The following is a 16,814-nucleotide window of genomic DNA, read 5'->3' as shown; positions in this document are numbered from 1 at the left end:
ATTTTTATATGAAAAACTTGTTTTGCTCATATCTCCTAAACTATGCGTCCTACAGCGAAAAGGACCTTAATTCATGACCACCCCCAAAAAATCGAAAATTCCAACCAATTCCTGAAAAAATTGAAATTTTTATATGAAAAACTTGTTTTGCTCATATCTCCTAAACTATGCGTCCTAGAGCGAAAAGGAGCTTAATTCATGACCACCCCCAAAAAATCGAAAATTCCATCCAAATCCTGAAAAAATTGAAAATTCCAACCAAATCCTGAAAAAATTGAAATTTTAATATGAAAAACTTGTTATGCTCATATCTCCTAAACTATCCGTCCTAGAGCGAAAAGGAGCTTAATTCATGACCACCCCCAAAAAATCGAAAATTCCATCCAAATCCTTAAAAAATTGAAATTTTTATATGAAAAACTTGTTTTGCTCATATCTCCTAAACTATGCGTCCTACAGCGAAAAGGAGGTTAATTCATGACCGCCCCCCAAAAAATCGAAAATTCCAACCAAATCCTGAAAAAATTGAAATTTTAATATGAAAAACTTGTTTTGCTCATATCTCCTAAACTATGCGTCCTAGAGCGAAAAGGAGCTTAATTCATGACCACCCCCAAAAAATCGAAAATTCCATCCAAATCCTGAAAAAAATTTTTATATGAAAAACTTGTTTTGCTCATATCTCCTAAACTATTCGTCCTACAGCGAAAAGGAGCTTAATTCATGACCACCCCCAAAAAATCGGAAATTCCATCCAAATCCTGAAAAAATTGAAATTTTTATATGAAAAACTTGTTTTGCTCATATCTCCTAAACTATGCGTCCTAGAGCGAAAAGGAGCTTAATTCATGACCACCCCCAAAAATCGAAAATTCCATCCAAATCCTGGAAAAAATTAAATTTTTATATGAAAAACTTGTTTTGCTCATATCTCCTAAACTATGCAAATCCTGGAAAAAATTAAATTTTTATATGAAAAACTTGTTTTGCTCATATCTCCTAAACTATGCGTCCTACAGCGAAAAGGAGGTTAATTCATAACTTGTTTTGCCCATATCTCCTAAACTATGCGTCCTAGAGCGAAAAGGAGCTTAATTCATGACCACCCCCAAAAAATCGAAAATTCCATCCAAATCCTGAAAAAATTGAAATTTTTATATGAAAAACTTGTTTTGCCCATATCTCCTAAACTATGCGTCCTAGAGCGAAAAGGAGCTTAATTCATGACCACCCCCAAAAAATCGAAAATTCCAACCAAATCCTGAAAAAATTGAAATTTTTATATGAAAAACTTGTTTTGCTCATATCTCCTAAACTATGCGTCCTAGAGCGAAAAGGAGCTTAATTCATGACCAACCCCCAAAATATCGAAAATTCCATCCAAATCCTGAAAAAAATTAAGTTTTTAAAATTGAAATTTTAATATGAAAAACTTGTTTTGCTCATATCTCCTAAACTATGCGTCCTAGAGCGAAAAGGAGCTTAATTCATGACCACCCCCAAAAAATCGAAAATTCCATCCATATGAAAAACTTGTTTGTTCCATATTAAAAACTTGTTTTGCCCATATCTCCTAAACTATGCGTCCTAGAGCGAAAAGGAGCTTAATTCATGACCACCCCCAAAAAATCGAAAATTCCATCCAAATCCTGAAAAAATTGAAATTTTTATATGAAAAACTTGTTTTGCCCATATCTCCTAAACTATGCGTCCTAGAGCGAAAAGGAGCTTAATTCATGACCACCCCCAAAAAATCGAAAATTCCAACCAAATCCTGAAAAAATTGAAATTTTTATATGAAAAACTTGTTTTGCTCATATCTCCTAAACTATGCGTCCTAGAGCGAAAAGAAGCTTAATTCATGACCAACCCCCAAAATATCGAAAATTCCATCCAAATCCTAAAAAAAATTAAATTTTTAAAATTGAAATTTTAATATGAAAAACTTGTTTTGCTCATATCTCCTAAACTATGCGTCCTAGAGCGAAAAGGAGCTTAATTCATGACCACCCCCAAAAAATCGAATATTCCATCCAAATCCTGAAAAATTTGAAATTTTTATATGAAAAACTTGTTTTGCCCATATCTCCTAAACTATGCGTCCTAGAGCGAAAAGGAGCTTAATTCATGACCACCCCAAAAAAATCGAAAATTCCATCCAAATCCTGAAAAATTTGAAATTTTTATATGAAAAACTTGTTTTGCCCATATCTCCTAAACTATGCGTCCTAGAGCGAAAAGGAGCTTAATTCATGACCAACCCCCAAAATATCGAAAATTCCATCCAAATCCTAAAAAAAATTAAATTTTTAAAATTGAAATTTTAATATGAAAAACTTGTTTTGCTCATATCTCCTAAACTATCCGTCCTATCCATCCAAATCCTGAAAAAATTGAAATTTTTATATGAAAAACTTGTTTTGCTCATATCTCCTAAACTATGCGTCCTACAGCGAAAAGGACCTTAATTCATGACCACCCCCAAAAAATCGAAAATTCCAACCAATTCCTGAAAAAATTGAAATTTTTATATGAAAAACTTGTTTTGCTCATACCTCCTAAACTATGCGTCCTAGAGCGAAAAGGAGCTTAATTCATGACCACCCCCAAAAAATCGAATATTCCATCCAAATCCTGAAAAATTTGAAATTTTTATATGAAAAACTTGTTTTGCCCATATCTCCTAAACTATGCGTCCTAGAGCGAAAAGGAGCTTAATTCATGACCACCCCAAAAAAATCGAAAATTCCATCCAAATCCTGAAAAATTTGAAATTTTTATATGAAAAACTTGTTTTGCCCATATCTCCTAAACTATGCGTCCTAGAGCGAAAAGGAGCTTAATTCATGACCACCACCAAAAAATCGAAAATTCCATCCAAATCCTGAAAAAAATTAAATTTTTATTGAAAAACTTGTTTTGCTCATATCTCCTAAACTATCCGTCCTAGAGCGAAAAGGAGCTTAATTCATGACCACCCCCAAAAAATCGAAAATTCCATCCAAATCCTTAAAAAATTGAAATTTTTATATGAAAAACTTGTTTTGCTCATATCTCCTAAACTATGCGTCCTAGAGCGAAAAGGAGCTTAATTCATGACCACCCCCAAAAAATCGAATATTCCATCCAAATCCTGAAAAATTTGAAATTTTTATATGAAAAACTTGTTTTGCCCATATCTCCTAAACTATGCGTCCTAGAGCGAAAAGGAGCTTAATTCATGACCACCCCAAAAAAATCGAAAATTCCATCCAAATCCTGAAAAATTTGAAATTTTTATATGAAAAACTTGTTTTGCCCATATCTCCTAAACTATGCGTCCTAGAGCGAAAAGGAGCTTAATTCATGACCACCACCAAAAAATCGAAAATTCCATCCAAATCCTGAAAAAAATTAAATTTTTATATGAAAAACTTGTTTTGCTCATATCTCCTAAACTATGCGTCCTACAGCGAAAAGGAGGTTAATTCATGACCACCCCCAAAAAATCGAATATTCCATCCAAATCCTGAAAAATTTGAAATTTTTATATGAAAAACTTGTTTTGCCCATATCTCCTAAACTATGCGTCCTAGAGCGAAAAGGAGCTTAATTCATGACCACCCCAAAAAAATCGAAAATTCCATCCAAATCCTGAAAAATTTGAAATTTTTATATGAAAAACTTGTTTTGCCCATATCTCCTAAACTATGCGTCCTAGAGCGAAAAGGAGCTTAATTCATGACCACCCCCAAAAAATCGAATATTCCATCCAAATCCTGAAAAATTTGAAATTTTTATATGAAAAACTTGTTTTGCCCATATCTCCTAAACTATGCGTCCTAGAGCGAAAAGGAGCTTAATTCATGACCACCCCAAAAAAATCGAAAATTCCATCCAAATCCTGAAAAATTTGAAATTTTTATATGAAAAACTTGTTTTGCCCATATCTCCTAAACTATGCGTCCTAGAGCGAAAAGGAGCTTAATTCATGACCACCCCCAAAAAATCGAATATTCCATCCAAATCCTGAAAAATTTGAAATTTTTATATGAAAAACTTGTTTTGCTCATATCTCCTAAACTATGCGTCCTAGAGCGAAAAGGAGCTTAATTCATGACCACCCCCAAAAAATCGAATATTCCATCCAAATCCTGAAAAATTTGAAATTTTTATATGAAAAACTTGTTTTGCCCATATCTCCTAAACTATGCGTCCTAGAGCGAAAAGGAGCTTAATTCATGACCACCCCCAAAAAATCGAATATTCCATCCAAATCCTGAAAAATTTGAAATTTTTATATGAAAAACTTGTTTTGCCCATATCTCCTAAACTATGCGTCCTAGAGCGAAAAGGAGCTTAATTCATGACCACCCCCAAAAAATCGAAAATTCCATCCAAATCCTGAAAAAATTGAAATTTTAATATGAAAAACTTGTTTTGCTCATATCTCCTAAACTATGCGTCCTACAGCGAAAAGGAGGTTAATTCATGACCGCCCCCAAAAAATCGAAAATTGCATCCAAATCCTGAAAAAATTGAAATTTGAATAGGAATTTGAATATGAAAAACTTGTTTTGCTCATATCTCCTAAACTATGCGTCCTACAGCGAAAAGGAGCTTAATTTATGACCACCCCAAAAAAATCTAAAATTCCATCCAAATCCTGAAAAAATTGAAATTTTTATATGAAAAACTTGTTTTGCCCATATCTCCTAAACTATGCGTCCTAGAGCGAAAAGGAGCTTAATTCATGACCACCCCCAAAAAATCGAAAATTCCATCCAAATCCTGAAAAAATTGAAATTTTTATATGAAAAACTTGTTTTGCCCATATCTCCTAAACTATGCGTCCTAGAGCGAAAAGGAGCTTTATTCATGACCACCCCCAAAAAATCGAAAATTCCAACCAAATCCTGAAAAAATTGAAATTTTTATATGAAAAACTTGTTTTGCTCATATCTCCTAAACTATGCGTCCTAGAGCGAAAAGGAGCTTAATTCATGACCACCACCAAAAAATCGAAAATTCCAACCAAATCCTGAAAAAATTTAAATTTTTATATGAAAAACTTGTTTTGCTCATATCTCCTAAACTATGCGTCCTAGAGCGAAAAGGAGCTTAATTCATGACCACCACCAAAAAATCGAAAATTCCATCCAAATCCTGAAAAAAATTAAATTTTTATATGAAAAACTTGTTTTGCTCATATCTCCTAAACTATGCGTCCTAGAGCGAAAAGGAGCTTAATTCATGACCACCCCCAAAAAATCGAAAATTCCATCCAAATCCTGAAAAAATTGAAATTTTAATATGAAAAACTTGTTTTGCTCATATCTCCTAAACTATGCGTCCTAGAGCGAAAAGGAGCTTAATTCATGACCACCCCCAAAAAATCGAAAATTCCATCCAAATCCTGAAAAAAATTTTTATATGAAAAACTTGTTTTGCTCATATCTCCTAAACTATTCGTCCTACAGCGAAAAGGAGCTTAATTCATGACCACCCCCAAAAAATCGGAAATTCCATCCAAATCCTGAAAAAATTGAAATTTTTATATGAAAAACTTGTTTTGCTCATATCTCCTAAACTATGCGTCCTAGAGCGAAAAGGAGCTTAATTCATGACCACCCCCAAAAATCGAAAATTCCATCCAAATCCTGGAAAAAATTAAATTTTTATATGAAAAACTTGTTTTGCTCATATCTCCTAAACTATGCAAATCCTGGAAAAAATTAAATTTTTATATGAAAAACTTGTTTTGCTCATATCTCCTAAACTATGCGTCCTACAGCGAAAAGGAGGTTAATTCATAACTTGTTTTGCCCATATCTCCTAAACTATGCGTCCTAGAGCGAAAAGGAGCTTAATTCATGACCACCCCCAAAAAATCGAAAATTCCATCCAAATCCTGAAAAAATTGAAATTTTTATATGAAAAACTTGTTTTGCCCATATTTTCTAAACTATGCGTCCTAGAGCGAAAAGGAGCTTAATTCATGACCACCCCCAAAAAATCGAAAATTCCAACCAAATCCTGAAAAAATTGAAATTTTTATATGAAAAACTTGTTTTGCTCATATCTCCTAAACTATGCGTCCTAGAGCGAAAAGGAGCTTAATTCATGACCAACCCCCAAAATATCGAAAATTCCATCCAAATCCTGAAAAAAATTAAGTTTTTAAAATTGAAATTTTAATATGAAAAACTTGTTTTGCTCATATCTCCTAAACTATGCGTCCTAGAGCGAAAAGGAGCTTAATTCATGACCACCCCCAAAAAATCGAAAATTCCATCCATATGAAAAACTTGTTTGTTCCATATGAAAAACTTGTTTTGCCCATATCTCCTAAACTATGCGTCCTAGAGCGAAAAGGAGCTTAATTCATGACCACCCCCAAAAAATCGAAAATTCCATCCAAATCCTGAAAAAATTGAAATTTTTATATGAAAAACTTGTTTTGCCCATATCTCCTAAACTATGCGTCCTAGAGCGAAAAGGAGCTTAATTCATGACCACCCCCAAAAAATCGAAAATTCCAACCAAATCCTGAAAAAATTGAAATTTTTATATGAAAAACTTGTTTTGCTCATATCTCCTAAACTATGCGTCCTAGAGCGAGAAGAAGCTTAATTCATGACCAACCCCCAAAATATCGAAAATTCCATCCAAATCCTGAAAAAAATTAAATTTTTATATGAAAAACTTGTTTTGCTCATATCTCCTAAACTATGCGTCCTACAGCGAAAAGGAGCTTAATTCATGACCACCACCAAAAAATCGAAAATTCCATCCAAATCCTGAAAAAATTGAAATTTTTATATGAAAAACTTGTGTTGCTCATATCTCCTAAACTATGCGTCCTAGAGCGAAAAGGAGCTTAATTCATGACCACCACCAAAAAATCGAAAATTCCATCCAACTCCTGAAAAAATTGAAATTTTTATATGAAAAACTTGTTTTGCTCATATCTCCTAAACTATGCGTCCTCGAGCGAAAAGGAGCTTAATTCATGACCACCACCAAAAAAATCGAAAATTCCATCCAAATCCTGAAAAAATTGAAATTTTAATATGAAAAACTTGTTTTGCTCATATCTACTAAACTATGCGTCCTAGAGCGAAAAGGAGCTTAATTCATGACCACCCCCAAAAAATCGAAAATTCCATCCAAATCCTGAAAAAAATTGAAATTTTTATATGAAAAACTTGTTTTGCTCATATCTCCTAAACTATGCGTCCTAGAGCGAAAAGGAGCTTAATTCATGACCACCACCAAAAAATCGAAAATTCAATCCAAATCCTGAAAAAAATTAAATTTTTATATGAAAAACTTGTTTTGCTCATATCTCCTAAACTATGCGTCCTAGAGCGAAAAGGAGCTTAATTCATGACCACCCCCAAAAAATCGAAAATTCCATCCAAATCCTGAAAAAATTGAAATTTTAATATGAAAAACTTGTTTTGCTCATATCTCCTAAACTATGCGTCCTAGAGCGAAAAGGAGCTTAATTCATGACCACCACCAAAAAATCGAAAATTCCATCCAAATCCTGAAAAAAATTAAATTTTTATATGAAAAACTTGTTTTGCTCATATCTCCTAAACTATGCGTCCTACAGCGAAAAGGAGCTTAATTCATGACCACCCCAAAAAAATCGAAAATTCCAACCAAATCCTGAAAAAATTGAAATTTTTTATAAAAAACTTGTTTTGCCCATATCTCCTAAACTATGCGTCCTAGAGCGAAAAGGAGCTAATTCATGACCACCCCCAAAAAATCGAAAATTCCATCCAAATCCTGAAAAAATTGAAATTTTAATATGAAAAACTTGTTTTGCTCATATCTCCTAAACTATGCGTCCTAGAGCGAAAAGGAGCTTAATTCATGACCACCCCCAAAAAATCGAAAATTCCATCCAAATCCTGAAAAAAATTAAATTTTTATATGAAAAACTTGTTTTGCTCATATCTCCTAAACTATGCGTCCTAGAGCGAAAAGGAGCTTAATTCATGACCACCCCCAAAAAATCGAAAATTCCATCCAAATCCTGAAAAAATTGAAATTTTAATATGAAAAACTTGTTTTGCTCATATCTCCTAAACTATGCGTCCTAGAGCGAAAAGGAGCTTAATTCATGACCACCCCCAAAAAATCGAAAATTCCATCCAAATCCTGAAAAAATTGAAATTTTTATATGAAAAACTTGTTTTGCCCATATCTCCTAAACTATGCGTCCTAGAGCGAAAAGGAGCTTAATTCATGACCACCCCCAAAAAATCGAAAATTCCAACCAAATCCTGAAAAAATTGAAATTTTTATATGAAAAACTTGTTTTGCTCATATCTCCTAAACTATGCGTCCTAGAGCGAAAAGGAGCTTAATTCATGACCAACCCCCAAAATATCGAAAATTCCATCCAAATCCTGAAAAAAATTAAATTTTTAAAATTGAAATTTTAATATGAAAAACTTGTTTTGCTCATATCTCCTAAACTATGCGTCCTAGAGCGAAAAGGAGCTTAATTCATTACCACCCCCAAAAAATCGAAAATTCCATCCAAATCATTAAAAAATTGAAATTTTTATATGAAAAACTTGTTTTGCTCATATCTCCTAAACTATGCGCCCTAGAGCGAAAAGGAGCTTAATTCATGACCACCACCAAAAAATCGAAAATTCCATCCAAATCCTGAAAAAATTGAAATTTTTATATGAAAAACTTGTTTTGCTCATATCTCCTAAACTATGCGTCCTAGAGCGAAAAGGAGCTTAATTCATGACCACCACCAAAAAATCGAAACTTCCATCCAAATCCTGAAAAAAAATAAATTTTTATATGAAAAACTTGTTTTGCTCATATCTCCTAAACTATGCGTCCTAGAGCGTAAAGGAGCTTAATTCATGACCACCCCCAAAAAATCGAAAATTCCATCCAAATCCTGAAAAAATTGAAATTTTAATATGAAAAACTTGTTTTGCTCATATCTCCTAAACTATGCGTCCTAGAAAATCGAAAATTCCATCCAAATCCTGAAAAAATTGAAATTTTAAACTATGCGTCCTAGAGCGAAAAGGAGCTTAATTCATGACCACCACCAAAAAATCGAAAATTCCAACCAAATCCTGAAAAAATTGAAATTTTTATATGAAAAACTTGTTTTGCTCATATCTCCTAAACTATGCGTCCTAGAGCGAAAAGGAGCTTAATTCATGACCACCCCCAAAAAATCGAAAATTCCATCCAAATCCTGAAAAAATTGAAAATTCCAACCAAATCCTGAAAAAATTGAAATTTTTATATGAAAAACTTGTTTTGCTCATATCTCCTAAACTATGCGTCCTAGAGCGAAAAGGAGCTTAATTCATGACCACCACCAAAAAATCGAAAATTCCATCCAAATCCTGAAAAAATTAAATTTTTATATGAAAAACTTGTTTTGCTCATATCTCCTAAACTATGCGTCCTACAGCGAAAAGGAGCTTAATTCATGACCACCCCCAAAAAATCGGAAATTCCATCCAAATCCTGAAAAAATTGAAATTTTTATATGAAAAACTTGTTTTGCTCATATCTCCTAAACTATGCGTCCTAGAGCGAAAAGGAGCTTAATTCATGACCACCCCCAAAAAATCGAAAATTCCATCCAAATCCTGAAAAAAATTAAATTTTTATATGAAAAACTTGTTTTGCTCATATCTCCTAAACTATGCGTCCTAGAGCGAAAAGGAGCTTAATTCATGACCACCCCCAAAAAATCGAAAATTCCATCCAAATCCTGAAAAAATTGAAATTTTAATATGAAAAACTTGTTTTGCTCATATCTCCTAAACTATGCGTCCTAGAGCGAAAAGGAGCTTAATTCATGACCACCCCCAAAAAATCGAAAATTCCATCCAAATCCTGAAAAAATTGAAATTTTTATATGAAAAACTGGTTTTGCCCATATCTTCTAAACTATGCGTCCTAGAGCGAAAAGGAGCTTAATTCATGACCACCCCCAAAAAATCGAAAATTCCAACCAAATCCTGAAAAAATTGAAATTTTTATATGAAAAACTTGTTTTGCTCATATCTCCTAAACTATGCGTCCTAGAGCGAAAAGGAGCTTAATTCATGACCAACCCCCAAAATATCGAAAATTCCATCCAAATCCTGAAAAAAATTAAATTTTTAAAATTGAAATTTTAATATGAAAAACTTGTTTTGCTCATATCTCCTAAACTATGCGTCCTAGAGCGAAAAGGAGCTTAATTCATTACCACCCCCAAAAAATCGAAAATTCCATCCAAATCCTTAAAAAATTGAAATTTTTATATGAAAAACTTGTTTTGCTCATATCTCCTAAACTATGCGCCCTAGAGCGAAAAGGAGCTTAATTCATGACCACCACCAAAAAATCGAAAATTCCATCCAAATCCTGAAAAAATTGAAATTTTTATATGAAAAACTTGTTTTGCTCATATCTCCTAAACTATGCGTCCTAGAAAGGAGCTTAATTCATGACCACCACCAAAAAATCGAAACTTCCATCCAAATCCTGAAAAAAATTAAATTTTTATATGAAAAACTTGTTTTGCTCATATCTCCTAAACTATGCGTCCTAGAGCGAAAAGGAGCTTAATTCATGACCACCCCCAAAAAATCGAAAATTCCATCCAAATCCTGAAAAAATTGAAATTTTAATATGAAAAACTTGTTTTGCTCATATCTCCTAAACTATGCGTCCTAGAAAATCGAAAATTCCATCCAAATCCTGAAAAAATTGAAATTTTAATATGAAAAACTTGTTTTGCTCATATCTCCTAAACTATGCGTCCTACAGCGAAAAGGAGGTTAATTCATGACCGCCCCCAAAAAATCGAAAATTCCATCCAAATCCTGAAAAAATTTAAATTTTTATATGAAAAACTTGTTTTGCTCATATCTCCTAAACTATGCGTCCTAGAGCGAAAAGGAGCTTAATTCATGACCACCCCCAAAAAATCGAAAATTCCATCCAAATCCTGAAAAAAATTAAATTTTTAAAATTGAAATTTTAATATGAAAAACTTGTTTTGCTCATATCTCCTAAACTATGCGTCCTAGAGCGAAAAGGAGCTTAATTCATTACCACCCCCAAAAAATCGAAAATTCCATCCAAATCATTAAAAAATTGAAATTTTTATATGAAAAACTTGTTTTGCTCATATCTCCTAAACTATGCGCCCTAGAGCGAAAAGGAGCTTAATTCATGACCACCACCAAAAAATCGAAAATTCCATCCAAATCCTGAAAAAATTGAAATTTTTATATGAAAAACTTGTTTTGCTCATATCTCCTAAACTATGCGTCCTAGAGCGAAAAGGACCTTAATTCATGACCACCACCAAAAAATCGAAACTTCCATCCAAATCCTGAAAAAAAATAAATTTTTATATGAAAAACTTGTTTTGCTCATATCTCCTAAACTATGCGTCCTAGAGCGAAAAGGAGCTTAATTCATGACCACCCCCAAAAAATCGAAAATTCCATCCAAATCCTGAAAAAATTGAAATTTTAATATGAAAAACTTGTTTTGCTCATATCTCCTAAACTATGCGTCCTAGAAAATCGAAAATTCCATCCAAATCCTGAAAAAATTGAAATTTTAAACTATGCGTCCTAGAGCGAAAAGGAGCTTAATTCATGACCACCACCAAAAAATCGAAAATTCCAACCAAATCCTGAAAAAATTGAAATTTTTATATGAAAAACTTGTTTTGCTCATATCTCCTAAACTATGCGTCCTAGAGCGAAAAGGAGCTTAATTCATGACCACCACCAAAAAATCGAAAATTCCATCCAAATCCTGAAAAAAATTAAATTTTTATATGAAAAACTTGTTTTGCTCATATCTCCTAAACTATGCGTCCTACAGCGAAAAGGAGCTTAATTCATGACCACCCCCAAAAAATCGGAAATTCCATCCAAATCCTGAAAAAATTGAAATTTTTATATGAAAAACTTGTTTTGCTCATATCTCCTAAACTATGCGTCCTACAGCGAAAAGGAGCTTAATTCATGACCACCCCAAAAAAATCGAAAATACCATCCAAATCCTGAAAAAATTGAAATTTTTATATGAAAAACTTGTTTTGCCCATATCTCCTAAATTATGCGTCCTAGAGCGAAAAGGAGCTTAATTCATGACCACCCCCAAAAAATCGAAAATTCCATCCAAATCCTGAAAAAATTGAAATTTTTATATGAAAAACTTGTTTTGCTCATATCTCCTAAACTATGCCTCCTAGAGCGAAAAGGAGCTTAATTCATGACCACCCCCAAAAAATCGAAAATTCCATCCAAATCCTGAAAAAATTGAAAATTCCAACCAAATCCTGAAAAATTGAAATTTTTATATGAAAAACTTGTTTTGCTCATATCTCCTAAACTATGCGTCCTAGAGCGAAAAGGAGCTTAATTCATGACCACCCCCAAAAAATCGAAAATTCCATCCAAATCCTGAAAAAATTGAAATTTTAATATGAAAAACTTGTTTTGCTCATATCTCCTAAACTATGCGTCCTAGAGCGAAAAAAAGCTTAATTCATGACCACCACCAAAAAATCGAAAATTCCATCCAAATCCTGAAAAAAATTAAATTTTTATATGAAAAACTTGTTTTGCTCATATCTCCTAAACTATGCGTCCTACAGCGAAAAGGAGCTTAATTCATGACCACCCCCAAAAAATCGAAAATTCCATCCAAATCCTGAAAAATTGAAATTTTTATATGAAAAACTTGTTTTGCTCATATCTCCTAAACTATGCGTCCTAGAGCGAAAAGGAGCTTAATTCATGACCACCACCAAAAAATCGAAAATTCCATCCAAATCCTGAAAAAATTGAAATTTTAATATGAAAAACTTGTTTTGCTCATATCTCCTAAACTATGCGTCCTAGAGCGAAAAGGAGCTTAATTCATGACCACCCCCAAAAAATCGAAAATTCCATCCAAATCCTGAAAAAAATTAAATTTTTATATGAAAAACTTGTTTTGCTCATATCTCCTAAACTATGCGTCCTACAGCGAAAAGGAGCTTAATTCATGACCACCCCCAAAAAATCGAAAATTCCATCCAAATCCTGAAAAAATTGAAATTTTTATATGAAAAACTTGTTTTGCTCATATCTCCTAAACTATGCGTCCTAGAGCGAAAAGGAGCTTAATTCATGACCACCACCAAAAAATCGAAAATTCCATCCAAATCCTGAAAAAATTGAAATTTTTATATGAAAAACTTGTTTTGCTCATATCTCCTAAACTATGCGTCCTAGAGCGAAAAGGAGCTTAATTCATGACCACCACCAAAAAATCGAAAATTCCATCCAAATCCTGAAAAAAATTAAATTTTTATATGAAAAACTTGTTTTGCTCATATCTCCTAAACTATGCGTCCTACAGCGAAAAGGAGCTTAATTCATGACCACCCCCAAAAAATCGGAAATTCCATCCAAATCCTGAAAAAATTGAAATTTTTATATGAAAAACTTGTTTTGCTCATATCTCCTAAACTATGCGTCCTAGAGCGAAAAGGAGCTTAATTCATGACCACCACCAAAAAATCGAAAATTCCATCCAAATCCTGAAAAAAATTAAATTTTTATATGAAAAACTTGTTTTGCTCATATCTCCTAAACTATGCGTCCTACAGCGAAAAGGAGCTTAATTCATGACCACCCCCAAAAAATCGGAAATTCCATCCAAATCCTGAAAAAATTGAAATTTTTATATGAAAAACTTGTTTTGCTCATATCTCCTAAACTATGCGTCCTAGAGCGAAAAGGAGCTTAATTCATGACCACCACCAAAAAATCGAAAATTCCATCCAAATCCTGAAAAAAATTAAATTTTTATATGAAAAACTTGTTTTGCTCATATCTCCTAAACTATGCGTCCTAGAGCGAAAAGGAGGTTAATTCATGACCGCCCCCAAAAAATCGAAAATTCCATTCAAATCCTGAAAAAATTGAAATTTTTATATGAAAAACTTGTTTTGCTCATATCTCCTAAACTATGCGTCCTACAGCGAAAAGGAGCTTAATTCATGACCACCCCAAAAAAATCGAAAATACCATCCAAATCCTGAAAAAATTGAAATTTTTATATGAAAAACTTGTTTTGCCCATATCTCCTAAATTATGCGTCCTAGAGCGAAAAGGAGCTTAATTCATGACCACCCCCAAAAAATCGAAAATTCCATCCAAATCCTGAAAAAATTGAAATTTTTATATGAAAAACTTATTTTGCCCATATCTCCTAAACTATGCGTCCTAGAGCGAAAAGGAGCTTAATTCATGACCACCCCCAAAAAATCGAAAATTCCAACCAAATCCTGAAAAAATTGAAATTTTTATATGAAAAACTTGTTTTGCTCATATCTCCTAAACTATGCCTCCTAGAGCGAAAAGGAGCTTAATTCATGACCACCCCCAAAAAATCGAAAATTCCATCCAAATCCTGAAAAATTGAAAATTCCAACCAAATCCTGAAAAATTGAAATTTTTATATGAAAAACTTGTTTTGCTCATATCTCCTAAACTATGCGTCCTAGAGCGAAAAGGAGCTTAATTCATGACCACCCCCAAAAAATCGAAAATTCCATCCAAATCCTGAAAAAATTGAAATTTTAATATGAAAAACTTGTTTTGCTCATATCTCCTAAACTATGCGTCCTAGAGCGAAAAAAAGCTTAATTCATGACCACCACCAAAAAATCGAAAATTCCATCCAAATCCTGAAAAAAATTAAATTTTTATATGAAAAACTTGTTTTGCTCATATCTCCTAAACTATGCGTCCTACAGCGAAAAGGAGCTTAATTCATGACCACCCCCAAAAAATCGAAAATTCCATCCAAATCCTGAAAAATTGAAATTTTTATATGAAAAACTTGTTTTGCTCATATCTCCTAAACTATGCGTCCTAGAGCGAAAAGGAGCTTAATTCATGACCACCACCAAAAAATCGAAAATTCCATCCAAATCCTGAAAAAATTGAAATTTTAATATGAAAAACTTGTTTTGCTCATATCTCCTAAACTATGCGTCCTAGAGCGAAAAGGAGCTTAATTCATGACCACCCCCAAAAAATCGAAAATTCCATCCAAATCCTGAAAAAAATTAAATTTTTATATGAAAAACTTGTTTTGCTCATATCTCCTAAACTATGCGTCCTACAGCGAAAAGGAGCTTAATTCATGACCACCCCCAAAAAATCGAAAATTCCATCCAAATCCTGAAAAAATTGAAATTTTTATATGAAAAACTTGTTTTGCTCATATCTCCTAAACTATGCGTCCTAGAGCGAAAAGGAGCTTAATTCATGACCACCACCAAAAAATCGAAAATTCCATCCAAATCCTGAAAAAATTGAAATTTTAATATGAAAAACTTGTTTTGCTCATATCTACTAAACTATGCGTCCTAGAGCGAAAAGGAGCTTAATTCATGACCACCCCCAAAAAATCGAAAATTCCATCCAAATCCTGAAAAAAATTAAATTTTTATATGAAAAACTTGTTTTGCTCATATCTCCTAAACTATGCGTCCTACAGCGAAAAGGAGCTTAATTCATGACCACCCCCAAAAAATCGGAAATTCCATCCAAATCCTGAAAAAATTGAAATTTTTATATGAAAAACTTGTTTTGCTCATATCTCCTAAACTATGCGTCCTAGAGCGAAAAGGAGCTTAATTCATGACCACCACCAAAAAATCGAAAATTCCATCCAAATCCTGAGCTTAATTCATTTTTATATGAAAAACTTGTTTTGCTCATATCTCCTAAACTATGCGTCCTACAGCGAAAAGGAGCTTAATTCATGACCACCCCCAAAAAATCGGAAATTCCATCCAAATCCTGAAAAAATTGAAATTTTTATATGAAAAACTTGTTTTGCTCATATCTCCTAAACTATGCGTCCTAGAGCGAAAAGGAGCTTAATTCATGACCACCACCAAAAAATCGAAAATTCCATCCAAATCCTGAAAAAAATTAAATTTTTATATGAAAAACTTGTTTTGCTCATATCTCCTAAACTATGCGTCCTACAGCGAAAAGGAGCTTAATTCATGACCACCACCAAAAAATCGAAAATTCCATCCAAATCCTGAAAAAAATTAAATTTTTATATGAAAAACTTGTTTTGCTCATATCTCCTAAACTATGCGTCCTAGAGCGAAAAGGAGCTTAATTCATGACCACCCCCAAAAAATCGAAAATTCCATCCAAATCCTGAAAAAATTGAAATTTTTATATGAAAAACTTGTTTTGCTCATATCTCCTAAACTATGCGTCCTACAGCGAAAAGGAGCTTAATTCATGACCACCCCCAAAAAATCGGAAATTCCATCCAAATCCTGAAAAAATTGAAATTTTTATATGAAAAACTTGTTTTGCTCATATCTCCTAAACTATGCGTCCTAGAGCGAAAAGGAGCTTAATTCATGACCACCCCCAAAAAATCGAAAATTTCATCCAAATCCTGAAAAAATTGAAATTTTTATATGAGAAACTTATTTTGCCCATATCTCCTAAACTATGCGTCCTAGCGAAAAGGAGCTTAATTCATGACCACCCCCAAAAAATTGAAAATTCCATCCAAATCCTGAAAAAATTTAAATTTTTATATGAGAAACTTATTTTGCCCATATCTCCTAAACTATGCGTCCTAGAGCGAAAAGGAGCTTAATTCATGACCACCCCCAAAAAATCGAAAATTCCAACCAAATCCTGAAAAAAATTAAATTTTTATATGAAAAACTTGTTTTGCTCATATCTCCTAAACTATGCGTCCTAGAGCGAAAAGGAGCT

This window comes from Haematobia irritans, chromosome 1 (assembly GCF_050003625.1).
Source record: "Haematobia irritans isolate KBUSLIRL chromosome 1, ASM5000362v1, whole genome shotgun sequence".
NCBI classification, from domain to species: domain Eukaryota; kingdom Metazoa; phylum Arthropoda; class Insecta; order Diptera; family Muscidae; genus Haematobia; species Haematobia irritans.
Note: the sequence above shows the minus strand (reverse complement) of the source record.